The 19,628-nt window shown below is 34.7% G+C and overlaps 1 long non-coding RNA gene across 1 annotated transcript in view; it reads right to left on the bottom strand.

Annotated features, from left to right (window-relative positions):
• Positions 1-8,592: 8,592 nt before the first annotated feature.
• Positions 8,593-19,628, bottom strand: part of LOC148110266 (uncharacterized) — a 98,344-nt gene continuing 87,308 nt past the window's right edge. Inside the window, exons 3-5 of the long non-coding RNA XR_015724103.1 lie at positions 13,275-13,339; positions 11,509-11,591; positions 8,593-9,249 (exon numbers count right to left, since the gene is read on the bottom strand). This is a non-coding gene — a long non-coding RNA (uncharacterized LOC148110266). The remainder of the gene's footprint in view (positions 9,250-11,508; positions 11,592-13,274; positions 13,340-19,628) is intronic.

Genomic DNA, 19,628 nt, shown 5'->3' with positions numbered 1-19,628 from the left:
GCCGAGCCTGATGTGGGGCTCCAGCTCATGACCCTGAGGTCATGACATGAGCTGAAATCAAGAATCTGATGCTTAACTGAGCTACCCAATCACCCCCAATTTATTAACATTTTTAAATGGATCACACTTTTGGTATCATATATAAGAATATTTTGCCTAAAACATGGCCACAAGATTTTCTCCTGTTTGCTTCTAAGTTTTAAGTTTTACATCTATGGTCTATTTTAATTTCTGTTTAAAATCTGAAATATGGGTCAAGGATCAATTTTACATGCATGTCCAAGTTTTCTGGCATCATTTGTTGAAAAGACAATCTTTTCACCGTAAATTAGGATTTCACCTTTGTCAAAAATCAATCATCTATGTTGGGTCTGTTTCAGAACTCACCATTTTGTTCTATTTACCTCTGTGTGCATACTTTTGACAATACCACACGGCCTTGATTACTGTAGCTTTATACTGAGTCAATATCAAGTGTGAATTCAACTGTTTTATTCTTTTCCATATAAACTTTAGAGTGATCTTTTTAATATTTACAAAATATACTTGGATTTTGATTTAGAGTACATTGATCTGTGGGTCAATTTGGGGTGTATTGATATACCATTAAGTTTTCCAATCATGAACTTAGTATCTCTTTTCACTTACTAGGTCTTTTTTATTTCTTTCATCGTGTTTCGTAGTTTTTGGCAGACTGATCAAGACCGTATTGTGTTAGATTTATTTATAGCTAAATCTTTTATTTTTGTGTGGTCTTGTAAATGGTGCTGTTTTAAATTTTTATTTCCAAGTGTTTAATGCTGTTATTTATAGAAAGAACTAATTTTTGTACTATTGAGTTTGTATGTAGCTGTCTTGCTAAACTCACCTCTGAGTTCTAGGAGCTTTGGGGTAGTCCATTTGATTTATATGTTGATTGTAAATAGGAATGGTTATACTTCCTTTTTTCCAACTTCCCTTTCATATGTTTTTTTTTTCTTTCTTTGCTATACTGTTTAGGACTTACTTCCGGAATGATATTGAGTAAGAGTGAAGAGGCTACTTCACTAATTTTTCAATCTTATTACTCTTCATAGTCAAAAGTTTCTACTGATCTTCAGTTTCACTGATGCTTTGTTCTGACATCTCTCTTCTGATATTGAGGCCATCTAGCATTTTTTTTAACTTTCAGATATATATTTCTAAAATTTGTTTATATATCTCTTATGATTTATATGTTTTCTGCTATGAATTTCTACTTTCAATAGTGTTTAATCTTCACTTAATGGATTGTTGCTCAAGTCTTTGTGTGATAATATCATTGTCCTGGCAGTCCTGGGTTGACATCTCATTGTCTTTGCACTTGATAATTAGATTTCCTCCCCTAATCCTTTGGTATGGTACTCCAGACATTTTCAATATTGGGAGATTCTGGGGTCTGGCCAAATCCTCTGGAGAATGTTGTTGTATAATTGCCGTTATTTTAGAAGGCAGATGACATGGTTAGGTTCAGAAGGCAAGTTTTATTTCATCTTCTGTAGCAATACCTCCAATGTCAGTGTACCTTCAAAATTTGCAACTATCTGTGCTAGAGCTACTCAGGAGTTCATCTGGGACTAAAATACTTGCTTGGTGGTTTATATCACAGTTCAATTATCAAATCCTTTGCTTGGTGTTATTCAGTGTTAATATTGGTGGTAAGCCCAGGTCCATGCACTGGTTCATACATAGAGCAAGGAAATCTGCTTCTCTACCTCACTCTTCTTCAGTATTTTCCCCACAGTTTCTAGTACCCAAGGGCCTCATTCCCCAGCTTTTCTGGATGGAAAAATAATTTCTCTCAGAATTTTAGCCCTTGTCCCAACACACAATTATACATGACTGGGTTCATCCTTGAGACAAAGTGTCAAACAATGAGAGAAAATAAAATAATGGTGATTCCTCACATACACTACAGATCACAGGGGTTTTTCTGACCAAAGTGTTTTCTCACTTTAGGTGTTTTTAGGAGCCCTTGTCATAGCACCATAGCCATGTAGCTTTGTGACTGGGAATGATGTGAAAACAGGTATGAGAGAAAAAAGAAAAATGATTTTTCTCTCACCTCTGGGATTTTAAATTCCCCTTCTCCCAGTCTTCTGGAAAGACAGAAGGGCTTTCCTTAGAAGATTTTGTTCTCTGCCTGGTGTGCAGTTCTGACCACATTCAGGTCAAAGAACCAGGTAAGAAAGGAAGGCAGGCAACAGAACACTGACCCCTCTACCAGTCTTTCTTCAACGATTGACTTTTCACCCAATCTATTTGCTACTGTTCACTTCTAAGAGTCCTTGGGTAGTTGCTTTTTGTAGTATTTCCACATTTTAGTTGTAAGCAGTAGGATAGAGTGGGTTTGCTCTATCTTAATCAGCACCGGGAGTCAGAAAAAAACAGATTTAACTCTACTGATAGCCAGGATTTTACTTGATAAGCAAAGTGGAATCCAATCACATAAATTTCACTTTTCAATGACAGAAACCATTATACTTTATTTTTCACATTTAAAAATATATTAATGGTTTATTAACTATGTGCTAGAATCTATTGTTATACATGAAATAAGTGTAAATTTTGGGACTTAATCATCTAATGTAAGATGAGAACTATGGGGTGAGGAAAGGTCCGAGACCACCTTAATGTCACTTGGCTAGAAAGCAGTATTCAAACCTTGGTCTGTTTACAAACCTGGGTTCATAAACACTATGAAATATAGATTAAGAAAGACTCTTTACTGGTTTATAAGAATTTGTGATTTTTTTTTTTAAGATTTTATTTGACAGAGAAAGCACAGGCAGAGGGAGAGGAAGAGACAGGCTCTCTGCTGAGCAGGGAGCCCAATGCAGGGCTCAATCCTAGGACCCTGGGATCATGACCTGAGCCAAAGGCAGACACTTAACTGAGCCACCCAAGTGCCCTGAATTTGTGATTCTTTAAAAGAAGAGATGAGAAAGGAGGAAATATCAGGATATCGAGGCATTCATTCAGGTATTCATTTGCACAAAGTTTGAGTAGTACCTTTTAGATAGATGTTAATATCATGTGTTTTATAAGCCATGAATCCTGTCACCATGAAGCTCATATTGCAATAGAAAGTATAAGTTTGTAAATCAATACACAATTACAAAACAGTACAATTAGTGCTATGGTAAAATTAAGTGTAAGGTTCAGAAATAGGATGGATTGGCAAAGGTTATCTCTCTCCAGGAAGGAAATATTTGTTAAGACCTAGAGCTTAAAGAATGAGAAATTAAGTGATTGATAGGGAGGGAAGGTCATACCATCTAGCAGTGTACTGGCATGACAAGAAAAAGGACCAACCTTATCTCTACTCTTATGATTAAGAGATAGGTGACTAGGCATGTATTAATTAGCTAAATTGTTACTACATTATCCATGTGAAGTCCGTAAGGTCATTATTTTGTGATAAATTTTGGTGAAACAAGTGACATCTTGTTACCTATTACCAGGAGTAGAAATCTGAACACTTCTGCACACTGCATGGTGGTATTGGAGTGTACAAGGGGAACACTATATAGTCAAGCACTGGATGTAACAATGCTTTACTCAGAGGAAAAACAGAGCAAGAGCAGCTTCTGCAGTGGGCATTGGTTCCCCATGGCCAGCAGTTCCCTTTTGGCAGCCAACACAGGCAGTTGACCTGCAAGCATGGTTTTTGTGAAGCACTAGGACCTCATCCTCTTTTCACAGGGGACAGACATAGCAGCATGATTGACTAGATGCCATATACTTAAACACAGCAGAGTCGTAAACATTGAGTCTGAAACATGAGAAGATATTCCCACACAACGTGGTGAGCCCAGCACAGGATATGAAGGCTCTTTATCTCGGCAAGGTAGCGTTATCAGCCGATTCTAACGTGGCCAAGAGGGTTGCAAAGACGGTGCTTATGAGACTGCCTTTCATAGCCTTTTAATGCTAAAATGGCTTCACCATTATTTTTCTGGACTCCTTTTTATTAAAAATTGGTTTAGAATCTAAGCTTTATATACTTACTTGACCATCATGGGAGTCTCAAACATAGAGGCCAGGCATTCTGACACCCAGCTCAGAGCTTTGCTGAATGGTTTTTCATGTGTATTATTTTTGGCCATTTGTAACTTCCAAATGAGAAATTATATTACATTTATTTAGAATTTTAACATTGAAGATGTTCAAATTCAATTTTCATCTGAAGTGTCTGACTGAGGACTTGCCAGTGCTGTTGCCTTGAATGTAAAATCAAATGCTTATCCTACAATCCTATAACTATGAACTCCTAGGCAATGAAAAACTGTGACTAAAGGATTTAACTAGCTATTTCCAATGGAATGAATAGATTGCTCCTCAGAATAAATACACTTGGGTTTTAATATAAAGGCTTTATTTTTATTATCCTCTGTAGTTTTGAAAATTCTAACTTAGCTTTCCTTTTTTTCTTGTACGGCTGCTATATACTTACCCCCTTAAAAATCCCTGGCCATTTCCCTGAAGGGGATAGAGTCAGTGGACTGAATAGGATTAGCATCAAAAGTCACCACTGCTTTCCCAAGCAGAGTTTAAAAATAGGATCATTGAATAATAAGGGATTTAAGTCTCAACCAAGCAGGGTGCGGAAGGAAATTATTTGGATTTAGACCAATAGAGATTAGAGTGTGATTACAGACTACCATGTCCTTTATATCAGATTAAGGGACTTGAAAGAGAAGACTTGCAGGAAAAAAAGGTCACAAAATTTTCCACCTGCTTCCCTAAATCAATGACAGAAAGATCGCTTTCTATACATTTGTGAATCAGAGTACTGACTGAAGCGAACGCAAAGAGGTGAAGGTGTGGCAGTGGAACAGTGTAAGGTTTAATGAAAATTACCTTTGGGGAATAGTCAATATAGGACTCAGGGAACCAAAACAAGAAACTGATAATATAGTCTTTTATATAGATCTTTTATCTTAAAAAAAATAAATCCCAAAACAAATTCCAGGGAAGAAAATGCATCATATTCAGCCAAAATTCATTCATTCCTTGAATAAGGCATTTATTGTTAATAAAGGATTCTTAGCAGGGACAAACAAGAAAGAAAAATTTTTTCCTCAATATGATTAGTTTACATTGCTTAATCAAAGCTTGGATTTTTAAAAAAAGTTTTGATTTTGCTAAGATATTTTGGGGGAAGGAAAATGCCTATATAAAATCATTTAAAAAATGTTTCCCAGTCAAACTGAAGTAGGGTGTCTGTTTATTCTAGCAATAGTTTATTAAAAAGGCAATTAGTGATAAGGGGAATCAGGTAGCATGCACCACTTAAGTATCAGCAAGTATGGAGAAAAGTCTTTTTTAAATTGCAAAGGATTTTACTTACATAAATAGAAACTTCAAAATGTTAGAAACATTTTGTATAATCTGCATTATTTCCTTTATGAGGACAGTAAGAGTCCTTTGAAAGAGAACTTAAAAATCTATTTGAACTAGGCCATGATAAATTCTTGCTGTATATTTTGAAAAAAATTACAAGTTAAACTGACATTTGAACATATTTTCTTCTAAAATCTCACTTATCCTGAAATCTGTAGAAATTTCAGAACACCAGCAAGAAGATGATAAAAAAAAATTTAACCATAGGTAAAAGGTTTAAGATTTTATTTATTTGACAGAGATAGAGACAGCCAGCGAGAGAGGGACCACAAGCAGGGGGAGTGGGAGAGGAAGAAGCAGGCTCATAGCGGAGGAGCCTGATGTGGGGCTCGATCCCATAACGCCAGGATCACGCCCTGAGCCGAAGGCAGACGCTTAACTGCTGTGCCACCCAGGCGCCCCATGGTTAAAAATTCTGATGTGGCTATCAGCTTTTTGCTATATGTCTTGTAGTGACTTTTTATTACATACCTGTAGATTTAATTTTTAGATAATTAAAATAGGAAATATGATTCAAAATGATATACACATCAACTTTTGTATAAAGATAAGAACAAATGCTACTTTTCTTCTCATGAGATAATTGTTCTGTGTTTATTGTATATCAATAATTTGTTTCTACCTTAGGGGCGGTAAAAGCATAAATATAATTGGTAAGAATTTACTATAGTAATTCATATTACTCTGAAAATGAATGGGAAAAAGTCTATCTTGGCAGATCCCTTAGTTTAATCATATTTATTATAATGAATAAATATCTTTAAAATTGGATTGATCATTTACTGAGATTAACTATTTGAAATAGTAACCCCATATGGGTAAGTGGGTATTGTGTGTGAGTATAATATATATATATACATGTATACTGTTCAGAGATAATATAGTAATATAGTCAGGCACAGAGGCTATGAAACTCTTCAACAGCTATCTTATTAAAAATGCTTTATTGAAGTATGATTGACATTCAAAAAAGCTGTACCTATTTAATGCATACAACTTGATGAATTTGGAGAGAAGATACATCCCTGAAACTATTACTATAACCTATGCCATATACATATCCATTGCCTCCAAAAGTTTGCTCTCACCCTCTTTACCATCAAAAACAGTATTCTTTAGAAGTTTCAATATAATAACAGTTTTAAATATGAATCACTACTTCAGACTACCCATCTTCCATACAGCATTGTTTCACTCTGAGCAGAAAATTCCATTGTTCTTATAATTTAAGGGTCCTGAAATGAAATTTTTAACATCAAACCAAAACATAAAAACCAAACACTGCATTGAAAATATTTGTCACTAATCTGTTTCATTGGATAACAGTTTACTATAATAGAAAATATGAATTATGTTAGAACCTTGACCCTAGGACATAGTAAGAGCCCAATAAATTGTTAGAAAATGTTATTTTTTTTTTCAAATTAGGGCTAATAGTACTATGGGATGTCTTTTGGAACAAATGAGTTGATGCATGCATTTTAATTCTCATGCTTACTGAGATATGTTACACAGTAAATATACTTTGATAAAGCCTGCTGGTTAATGTTTTCATAGTGGATAGGAGGCGTCATTTTTAAAGAGACTGTTATGAATGTGTTGGATTTAGACATGGGAATACAGAATGGGATTAATGTGTGATGTGGAGGGTATATGCCTACAAAGCCTGAAGATGGGTATTTGGACACATGAGAAGTTGTCAATGTTAATGGAATTGTGAAAGATAAAAATATTAGCTATAAAACCTGATAAGGCTACATGTTTTGAAAGCCAGTTAAACAGGTTGATTTTTCCCATATTTTACAAAAAAAAAAATTTTGTGGGAGGTGACTCTCCCTTTGTAAAATTTCACATAGTCATTAGAAGATGAAATTTTCAAATGTTTTGAGGGTTGAATTGTAGGAAAAATCATCACTATGACTTTAAGACCTTAAAGGATTACAACAGAAAAGATACATTCAAAAACAAAAGAAAGCTTAGTTCTATACTGTAAAGAGCCCAATACAGTAGGCAAGGTCTTTTGTGTTTCTTTACTAATTAGATTTTATGTTTTCAGCCAGAAACATAAGTGTATTTCAAAATAGAGATTTAATAGGTTGTCAGAATCAAATTGCTTGGTATGTATTTTAAACTATTTTAAATTCATTTGTCTTCTCTAGAAAGGAACCATTGTCAGACATGGAATCAAAAAGCAAAGTTTATCAAAAACTGTTGCCTACTTGGGATATTTTGCTATTCTCCTAAATCATGGGGCTGGTTATTTTGATTAATGTTGAGAGGCTGTGGAAATGACTTCCCTAGAAATCTTGACTGGGCTAGAAACCCATCTGTCTTACAAGGCTTAGTTGTAGTCCTGCCTGGAGGCAAAGGTTAGATAACCTGAAATAGAATGAGACCCAAAGGAGAGGATTAAGTCACTAGATTAGTGGTGACCATATGCTCTCTAGGTTTGTGAAATTTCCCATTTCCATGGGAAAAGATGTTTTCTCAGTGGCCTTGAATTTTAGAAAGAGAACAATGCCATCAGTTTCTTTAATATGCCCCTTAAATTCACTGGACCAAGTAATCTTTCAAGGAGAATATTTTTGTTTCAAATATATAAGCATGCTAAATTATTATGAAAACTGTTTACCTTCATCTCTGCTTACTTCCTTACCTTCTCTTATCCCTTCTCCCCATCTTTCTTTCCTTCCCTACAAAATATTTTGGAATGCTTCACTAATATTTTCTTTCAGATGCTATGTTTTATTAGATTACATAGCAGTAACAGAACATCCAGAAAGAAATAAAACTCCCTTTCAATTCAAGGTACACTATCTTCTTTACCTTGACTCTTACTCTTTTACTGTTAGTAAGAAAAAGGTTTTAAGCATAAACCAAAACTGATTGAGTTACTATTCTAAAAGTAATTCTATACTATAGAAAATACTACACTACATAGTTAGAAAATGGTTTTTAAACTTAAAATCGTCTTTGTGTTTAATATCTCCTTTACTATAACCTAAATATAGGGCTTTCTTTACTTTTGCTGAAAATGTATTTATTTTTTTATGAGGCCATGAACTCAAAGGATATCAATTCTTCTAAAACTGGAAAAGGTCTAGCCAAAGAGCTTTATTTCATGTTTGTGGTGTGTTTTTTTTTTTCTCTCTCTGTATTGGCATTTAATAGAATCACTTCATTTAAAGTGTAAAATGAATTAGTATTCTCAATAAGTCATCAAAGAAATTGTGTGTGTGTGAATGTACTTTGAGAATTCAATGCTATCTACTTGCTATCGGCTTTGACATCACCATTTATTCTGTTTTTCTTTAGACTAGTCCTTCAGGCTGGAATGTTCAACTCTACTGTATCCATCTTTCATTGCCCCACTCCCAATGACATCTCTTTTATGTATGTGCTCTTCATGAGACCCCTCCCCATGACTTCTCTGAAAATTGAGAAGAAAGGACTATAACATACTCAATGAAGTACTTTATCAGGAATTTGGAACCTAGAAATGTAATAAATTGTATCTCTTCTATAGCCTGAAACTCCTTGAGGGCAAGGACGATTTCATATTTATTGCACATATGACTGAGAGCAAGACAATTAGTGTCACATGCATAGGTGTTTAATGAATATTTGCTGGATGAATGGATGAGATACCTTACTCTAGATCTGGAACATGGAAGTTTTACTTCTTGTTACAAAGCCTCTTTTGTTGTAAACTGAGTGAGACTTAAGGGATGTATTTTGCTCTTTCTTCTGTCTCAGAGGAGGTAATAGGCAGATTTTAATGATATATGCTTGGCTAAATATAAATTCCTTTTATCCAAAGCATTCCTGTTAAAACAAAAAATGTTAATGTGACTAGTGAAATCCATAGCTTAAATATGTAAGGTTATTAGGCATGAACATTTCTAATTTCCTCTGTAGTCATATAATAAGAAAAAAGTAACAACTAATGATGATATCATAACAGCAACTGTTCTATGCTCTTTGCATCTATAACCCATTTACCAACCCAAAAGCTGTGTGAAGAAACTGAGTGGCAAAGAGCTTCTGTTACCTGTCTAATATCATACACCTAACAAGTATCAGAGCAAGGGTTTGGACCCAGTTAATGTGGCTCTAACATCCATACTCTTAACTGACATGTTATATTACCTCCTGATGGGTAGTGAGGGTACCTAATAAAAGTTTCAGTAAAAGGTACATAATGCATAAAAAAATTGAGCTTCTGTTAAATACCACCACTGTAAGATGTAATCCAGATAGAGCTAAGTCCTGTCTATTTTTGAAGAACTCAAAAGTTTGCTTTTATTGAAGATGTCTAAACATTTAGCCAAGGTTTACTAATTTTGCTATTTTTAACCTAACCCTTCTTATTTCATCCTTAATTTTAACCTTATTATTTCTCTTCTATGAATGTCTTTTGTGATTGATACTATTTTCTGAAGCCTTCTTGAAGTGTTTTATTAAGTAGGCAGTCCCATGTCTTTGTAGAATACCAAGTATATATTAAATTTACTGTCATTCACTGAGTTTTTCATATAAACGTTAGTAGTTCATTTTCAGACCATAAAATACAGACACTTTAGGGACAGTGAATGATACTGGAATTTGTCAGTTAATTTTAGAGACAAGGAGACTGAAATCTAAAGAAGCTATGTGACTTGCCCAAGGTCACTTAGCAGTACATGACACGATGATTAAGTCAAGTCATTGGAGATAATTTAATAGACTGCTACAACATAATTAAGCTGGACTGACTTTTCTTTGAATATTTTATACCTTTCCCGGTTTGTCAGTTTCTCTGACTTACATGTTAAGATTGTTTTTTCTTTGCCACAGGAGTATAACCACATTATTCTAAATTATTACGGATATCGTATAAGCATAGCATTTATGCTTATGAATTTATTTTCTTCAAAAGTTTTTAAATGCTCACTTAATTTTATGGTACAGTGAAGTAGATAAAGATACAAATACGTAGATACACACACAGTTAATTCTTGACGTGGACATTAAATATGTACACATATATAAATCAACAAATATAGCAGAAAATACTAAGATGATTTACATTTTCTACCTATACTTAAGCTTGATATTCTATAAATTCAATTTGAAACTATCAAAATCCCACAGTAAAAAGCTGAAAACAATGGTTTTTAATTCAAATGTGCCAAACTCTTATCAAAAAGCTGCTCTGCTGGTTGACCATGTGCTGTCACTAACATGTAGCACCAATTAAGGAGAGATGCCTAAGCCTTTTCAGGAAGTGAGATTTTAAAGTGTTTTTTTTTTTTCCTTTTCTTGCATAGTACATAAAATAGAAGTGTTTCCTAGAAGGAATTTCATCTTAATACTTGAGAAAAAAATTCAAGTTAAAGCTTGCCAAATCCTATGGTGAAGGGTGGAAAACAATGTAATATGATGTATAACTAGGGGAAATAGAGAAACTTGATTACTGTCATCAAAATTAGAAATTCTGTTATTTGAACAAGAAAGTAATTTTATTGTATGAACCATTAAAAGGAATAACTAAAGTGAAGACTTATGAAGGCAGCGCTTTTAGCTTAGAGAAGTTCTCTAATAGTGGAACTGCCCTATACTAGGTAATTTTATAGAACACTTCTGCATTGGGAGCAAATAGGACTTAATGAGTCTCTGCATGGATTCTAGGATTCTCGACAAATTGACAGTAGTGATTTTTCTTTCATCATGTACACATCCCAAACTATACCTTCCACTTTCTTACTTGTGCTAACACGCTGCTTTCCATGGCTTAAACCTGCGTATTAGTGATTGCATTTCATTTCTAGATGTGACAATTCCTTTTCTTCCCATCTAAGGTGATCTTATTAGTATCTACTGACCTGTGATGTCTGTCAAAGGACAACTGCTGACCCGGTGCAACATCTTTTGGTTATTTTAGTTGCTTAACCACCCCTATGAAGCCCCTTACATAAATAAATATATACCTATATAAATAATTTACTTAAAATGCAATTTTTACTTTTGTCTCTAGATTTTAAAGCAGAGTATTATTTTCTACTGGTAAATATGACCCAAATTAAGTTTGTTAAATAAACTCACCATAATCGGTCCTTTAACATTTGAATTTTCAGTGTGGTGACCAGAGTTGACTTTCACATTGCTTTTTCACGAGTTGTATGGGTCTGAGTTCATATAAATAAGAATATACAGTACAAAAGAGACAAAAGGAAAGTGCCTGGGTGTACTTTTAATAAACCAAATGTAAGTATTAATGATTACAGCACCTTGCTGTCTTACTAAAGAAGTCATTGATTTATATTTCTTGATTTATTGACAACCATCAATCTTCTGCTGCTACCTAATCTAGGTTACCATAACAAATATCTCACATCACCCAATCTCCCACAAGGTGTATATAATTGCATTTCATGCTGATTGAAATGTTTGTAAAGATCTTTGTTCTGTAGAAGCTTATAATCCATGAGAGACCCAAACCTTTGTTAGTAAGGATAGATAATCTTTCATTCTGAATATTACTTTGAACAAAGAACATTAAAAAAAAAAACTTTCTTAATGATGTCTCCTCCACTCTCTTCACTCTTTCTCAACTGGACTTTGCTTCTCAGCTGGCCTTTGCCAAGCCTTCCCCCAAACCAATCATTATGGTACAGAATACTCCATTATTATTCCCCTTTTCTCTCATACTCATCATTTTCCCTCTTTCTTTCTGCTCTGATTAGTAGTAATAGTAAATCTATACCTAAGGTCCCCTCTCTTCTTTCCCTCAGCAATAATTTACTCTTTCCTAGTACTTTCAACTCAGAGCTATAGCAACCTCCTCCTCATCTCCATCTTCCTTTGGCTTTCCTGTTTCTCTTAATATTTCCTGATGTTCATTTTCCAATATCCATTTATCTAGGGTAAAAGACCCTAAGTTCAGCAATCTCCCTAAATCCTGAAAATCTGAATATGGAGAACTACAATAGTAAGGAGGTATAAACTAAAATAAAGTTGATTCAAAGAATGAGGTAATGGATAGAGGTTTCATTTAAATCTGAGAAAATTAAGCTCAGCCCTTCCTTAAGCTATTATTATGGCTTATGACTTTTCAGGAATGGGATAGAAGAGTAAAATCAATCATTTATGTAAAATGATCATGCCAGATATGCAGCTTTAGAGAAAAAAAAATTCAATTCTTAACTAAGCACAGTGACTAAGTTAATATTTTGCCCTTTGTTGTTTTGCTACTCTTTAAAGAGTATCTTCCTTATTTCTGGTGCAGATTTCTTTCATCTTATTGTTACACCATATTTTCTCCCTTCTGCTTACATCATCACATAATATTCCAACCACAACTGTGCAATATCTGTATTGTTTCTCCCATGTAACATGACAGTATTGAAATGTGACTATACATACACAGTATGCATTTTATACATAAATATATATGTAATATACATGTTTTAAAATTGTGGCTATGTGCCTTAAAACCTCCTTGGAAGGGAAGAAGACAGTTGTTTTCATAAAACCAGATCAATGACCATTGTATAACAAAAATTATTTTAAAGAACTTTTAGTTCCCTCATAAACCAAAGGCTCACGTGAATTCTATCATGACTCAATTCTTTGACTTTTAGGGAAATTCTTAGTCACATCTTTGAATGGTTCAAATCTGTCTCAGTCAGTCTAGTACCCTTTTTTTTTAAATCACTATTTTGTAATAAAATAATTTTACCTAGATCTTCAAGGTCATTCCTGAAATTAACTTTGCTCACAGTAAGAAATGGCTTTGGCTGCATAGGATTATTTCATTACAGTCTATAGTCCTTATATATAGAGAATGTAATTATTTCAGACCAGCTTACCCAATGGTGAATTTGAATAATGAGTGTTAGCAAAAAATATCAGAACACAGTTTTCTAGGGTCAACCTGAAAACATAAAAGAAAAAAAACATGTATTAGACACTGAAACTCTCTAGGCCTACATGAGAAATACATAACTGAATTTATTTCCTTCCCTGGTGCTTTTCATCTGGTGAGAAGACCTGATTTGTATATATTATGTGATGTTTTCCATAATATTAGTTTAATATAACAACTATAGCAATCAAATCTCATAGGTAATAAGTGATAAAGATGAGACAGATGATACAATTTATAGAGCTTCCATGGTGTCATTTACAGATGGAAATCATGAGTTTTGACTTCATTTTTATGGACTGTGTTGATTTAGTCTGTATCTGTAAAAAAACTATTTTATCTAGTAATGCCTCTTTTGATATAAATGTGTAATGGAAGTGCATTGTGAAAATCTTAATTCATTCAGAGTAAATATATGTTTGGAACAGCACCATCAACCTTACTAAGTACTGAAGTATCAAAATAATTTGTGGTTTTGAAAATAATTATGCTATTTTAAAAATACAGATGGTTGTTTAAACAAATCAAATATACTACTATGTGCTTATCATATAGTTTGATTTTTATGGTGGCTTTTTTTTTTCTTTTAACTTCTCTGTGATATGGTACAATTTAAGTTTTAATGTCTTGCAAAAATTTAGGCATCATAGATGGACTACATTGCATTGAGATCTTTCCTCATTAAACATCTTATACCTTATGAAAAGTATGTGGTCTATAGGTATGGTAGGATTCCCTTCTTTTGTAAGTTTCATTAGAGAAATGAAACACAAGTAATTTAGAATATATTGCACTCTATATTTGTAGTTGTGGCAACTTGAGATTTTCTCATCTCTGAAAAAAATCGGTGAAAAAATTTAGTAAAACTACAAATATGGTAGTGTGCTATTTCTCATATAGGAAAAAATGTATATCATCTTGCAAGCAAACTTTTGCCAACTAGAAGCAGTTCTAAACCATATTGCAGAGTAGTATGCTCCTGATATTTTCGAATTTTAACCAATTGCTTGGGCATTGTTCTAAGAGGCAGAGTTGAAACAAAACAGCCTTATGAAATTCCAAAATATTTTGCCCTTGAGTATTTGGCTATATTACAGATTCTTATCTGAAGTATTTTCTGCTCAAAATATATCATTCTTTGGCATAATTAGAAATAGAGATAAATAGAAGTGAAGTTTAGGTGAATGTATCCCTTAATAGTTTTCGGTGAGTAGCTTTCTTCAAATAAGAAAACTGAACTGAAAATAATATAGAATTGTCTATATGGCTTCTTTGCTACCAAACTAAAGTTACATTTCCAGGAAAATTGAGGTAGAAGTTTACTACTAGACAAGAAGTTATTGCCACAGAGTTGTGTTTATTTATAGCAAATACAAAAAATGCCAAAAATTTGCTATCATAAGCAAATACATATTTTGACATAGATTATGTTATCCCTCTGTTCAGAACCCTCCAAAGGATCTCATATCAGAGTAAAAGCCAAATGTCTTCCAACTCATTTACACTTTACCCCCGACCTTTCCTGTAGCAACATCCTTTTTGTCCCCTCTCCCCAGACACATTTATCTCTTAGTTACTGCCTGAATTCAGTTCTATATCCTACTTACTATGGTTGCAAAACATAGTATCCCTAAAACTTAATGGAGTAAAACAACTATTTATTATGGTCACAGATTTTGAGGGTCATGAATTTGGAGAGAACACTGCAGAGATGTTTTACCATTTCTCCGTAATGTATGAGTCCTTAGCTAGAAAGTACTAAGGATGGGGGCTGGAATCCTCTGAAGGCTTATTACACTTACATACCTGGTAAGTGATAATGACTATCATCTGGGGGCCTTGTTTCTCTCCACATGGCCTTCTCCATGTAATCTTTGCATGTGGGATAGTACAGGATTTCTCACAGCATGATTCCTCCCTCTCTAACGGAGAGGGAATTATGACATCTGGACTTGGATAGGACTTGAAACTGTTCTTTTTAAGGTCACAAATGACCTTTGTAACATTTATCTTACTTGAAAGTCAGAAATAATTGGCACAGTTAGCATTACAAGTGAAAAAGAATGGTTATCTTTCTTTTAAACACATATTTAAGGTGTTCCCCTTACAACATTGTCAGCTGCTTAGTGTTGTTTGCTGCCTCAGCCTTCACTGTCCTCTAAAATATTGTGAACCACTGGGGCTCAGACCTTGAGCTGACTTCTCTTATGTGTGCATTTTTCCTAGAAAATCATGTTTATTGCTTTAATTATTATTTCTAGGTCAATGACTTCCAGGTATATATATCCAGTCTTCAGCTCTTTACTGAATTCTAGATACATAGAACCAAATACCTGTTTTATATTTTCATTTGGCTAATTAGCACCTCAGAATTAATATGTCAAAAACTAATTTGTTCTTTTTATATTAGTAAATAATACCATCTACAGAGTAGCTCATACCCCTACAGCAAATCTATTGATCCTATCTCCGTAACATATTCTGAACCTATCATTTTCTCTACTTCTTCTACTACAATCTGAGTCTAAGTCATCAAGATCTCTATGCTACATCACTGAAGTAGTTTCCTAGCATATCTCTTCACATAACAGGAACAACATGCAGTCCACCAAAGACTGTCTCCCCTTCTATCATGCATCATTGCTGCTTTGGCTGTCCAGTCAGGTGGTACGTTTCAAAGCTCCTTGCAATGGCACCTTGGGAAGGGATGTGATAATTTATTGCCATAAATTATATGTCAAAATGAACAACATTACTTCTGAGCCCAGGTGGCTGAGAAGCAAGTGGACTTTCTCTATTTCTTCCTATTTACTGGCTAAACTCAAAGGATTATGAAGTCATAGTGATAGAGCAGCCAAAAGACGGAAGAAATCTCTGTCCCCGAATCATTGCATTAAAAATTGCCAGGCTATGTTGGGGGGGGGGGGGGAAGAAGCTTCCATTGTGTTAAACTACTTGTATTTTGGAGCGTTTTCTATAGTAGTCTCAATTTAGTATGCCATGCTTTAGGACCTAAGGCAGCTCTTAAGAAAATAACTCAAAAAGCATGGGTAAACATAATTGAAGGAATTAAAATGTAATGCTAAAAAATATCCACTCCATAGTAAAGAATTTAGTAAAGGAGAAATAGTCTAATAAGAGCAAGACATGATGGCAGACATAAATTCAACCATATCAATAACAACACTAAATGTGAATTGATCAAACAGTGAAAAGTCAGAGGTTGTCAGACTGGTTTAAAAACAAACAAACAAAACAACAAAAAAACCCTCAAACTATATCTGTGTACCTTTTACAGGAGCCACACTTCAGATCCAAAGATACAATAGGTTGAGCATATATTGTACTTTCATTTTCTATTCCCTTCCTCCAAGCCGTGCTTTATTCAGAGTCTAGTGCTTAAAATCACTTAATGGTTTTCCACTACATATAGAAACAATAAATCAAAATTCCCTGTCCTGTGTTCAAAGACTTAAATCCTTGGTTCACTAGGTGGGTCTTCAGATCAAAAGCATCAGCATCACCTGGGGATCAAATTTAGGACCTCATCCCAAACCTACTGAATTAGAAGTTAGAAGACCTAAAGCAGGACCCGGCAATCTGTTTTGTTTTCTTTACAAATCTTCCATATTTGCTTAACTTTGATAACGAGTACTCATATCATCAACTAACTACCAAACTACTCTCTATTTTCCATTGTCCTGAACCCCCTTAGTTCCTTTCTCTTTGTTGGATATGTGAAATTCATTTAGGCTTAATGCTCTTGGGGTGTTTGGTCCCTCTGCCTGAAACAATCCTCCTTTAGTTTTCCTTTGCTAGTCCTTTCTCTTGTCTCATATCAAATGTCACTCTCGCAGAAAGACCTTTTTCTTATCCCAAACCAAAAATAGACTTGTTCCATTGCCTGTTTCTCTCACTTCGTACCATTTTTTCCTCGGTTACCACTTTCTGAAATTACTTTGAGTGCTCTTTTGGTATATCACTTTTTTTTAATGTATTCTCCTCCTTTAAAGTGTAAGGTCCAGGAAGTCAGAAGCTTCATATCAACAGTCCCTAGAACAGTTCTGGGCACATAGAATGACATATATACACACCTAATAGATCATAATTATATTTTTAAAAATTTGAAATAAATATATTTATATCACAAATTAATTACAAATATATTTTGACACTGAGTGTAATTTGGAAAACCCCCTCCAAGCCATCTCCTCTCACATATTTGAGATCCTAGGTGCTCATTCCTGAGTCAGACATGTTGTACCCAAAAATATTAATTGGGACTTGGGACAGGGCAGTCTTTCTTTCCTTTTCTGGATTGTCCCTTACTTTCAACATTAACATGCTAAATTGTACTAGTGTGCCATACAACTAACTACACACGAGATAAAGAAGTTTTAAATTATATTCCCTATATAGTTTTTCACTTAGTCTGAAGAGACTTTATGGATGCACCCAGTTCCTAAACTTTGCCTGTCCTCAAGTTCACTCTTCTCTTCAGGACTACTCATTTTGTGTCTATGTGCAAATTTCTAACTACATTTTGAAAAAACCCCACAGAGGCTGGGCTCACTCCACATGCAATTTTCTCCCCTGATCAGTACATCCTACCAAGTGGTCTCTAGCAGAGCTTCTATTACTCCAAAGGAAACAAGGACACCATTTCTGAGCCGCTCCTTCCCCTTCAGAATCTCCCAACCAGTGGGAAATACAGATATTCTATCTTGTTTTTTTTTAAAGATTTTATTTATCAGAGAGAAAGAGAGATCACAAGCAGGGGGAGTGGCAGGCAGAGGGAGAAGCAGGCTCCCCACTGAGCAAGTAGCCCCATGCAGGACTCGATCCCAGAACCCTGGGATCATGACCTGAGCTGAAGACAGACACTCAACTGACTGAGCCATCCAGGCTTCCCTCTTTATTATTGTTGTTGCTGATATTGTAATACTTTAAGCATGTCTTTTTTAATTGAAAGTATTAGAAATGAAAATTGAAGTGCTATTTGGTGAGTGGACTAAAGTGAGGCAGCTACTGCTGTTGGGCCACATTGAGTTACAGAGGTGGCAAATTCTAAGATCATAAATTGAATACATCACTGCTATGTTAACTGTTATGAGGGTTTTTGTTTTTTTTTTTTTTCTTCCATCTCCCTTGACTACTAAGATTCTCTACTATGACAGTTACAACATATTTCTTATGCCTAGATGGTGAAGAAATCAGAAGTGGAAAGGACATTTAGATTAAGTGCTAGACACTTCTTCAGCTGAAGATGTTGAAGGCCAATGAGAATACCAAAGACAATATATACTTGCCCATTGTTTGGATTGAAACCATAAGACTTTGACATAGTACATAATTAAAATTGAGATACAGAAGCAGTGAAGAGCTAAATATATGTATCTATATGTATACTAGAGGATAAGAAAATATTAGATTTTCCTTTTAAGAAAAGAACTTCCTGAACAAAATGCAAAGCTCAGAAAAGGCTTAAAGAAAATATTTATTAAAAGGTGAGTACATTAAAAAATGGATAAAATGGGAGAAAATATTTGTGATGTAGGGTTAATCCTCTGAAAATATGTCAAGAAAAAACAGGCAAACTAAAGAGGGAACAGTGCAAATAACTAATAGGCACATGAAAAAATATTTAACTTGTTAAATCAGTGCTATTTAATACTATAATACCAATAGTAAATGATAAGAAATGTATACTGTTTTTGATTGATTTCAGACTTTGGGGAATTCAACTAGAAATTGTCTGTCACAATTTGAACTGTGTATATTATTGAAGAGTGATATTAGTATCATTGTGGCATGAGCCATTCCTTTTTTCTCTCCTCTTTGATAAACAACCAATTGAACATCTATAACCAAATAAAAGTATCTCTTCACAATACTGCGGGACACCTGGGAGTTTTCTACCTCTGTGCATCTGAAAGTGGGCAGATGGAAACTCAGTGGGGACTGCCGATCCAAAGGATTTGTCAAGCCAGCTCTACTCCCTGCCACCAGGGAAAAGGAAATCTGAAGAGTGCCAATCTGGGTAGATACCTACAAACTACAGAGAAGTCAGGCAGGCTGGACCTCCACAAGAAAACCCAGCATGCCATCAGAGTAGGATAGAGATAAATTTGGAGTCAGAGGAGAGGGAGGAACTCACCAAGGTGCCTCCTCCTCAGGGCAACACTGCAAGGCACAGGACTTTTGGCAGAGACAGTGGCAATGTCCCCAAGAGGGGGGAAAGCAAAAGTGATAAGTGACTGCCTGGCTCTTTCAGTTGTGCAGGTTGTGGCTGGAGGGA

This window comes from Ursus americanus, chromosome 4, assembly GCF_024610735.1.
Source record: "Ursus americanus isolate L20-20 chromosome 4, mUrsAme1.1.p, whole genome shotgun sequence".
NCBI classification, from domain to species: Eukaryota; Metazoa; Chordata; class Mammalia; order Carnivora; family Ursidae; genus Ursus; species Ursus americanus.
The sequence above is the reverse complement of the archived record's forward strand: the minus strand, read 5'-3'. Positions and strand labels throughout refer to the sequence as shown.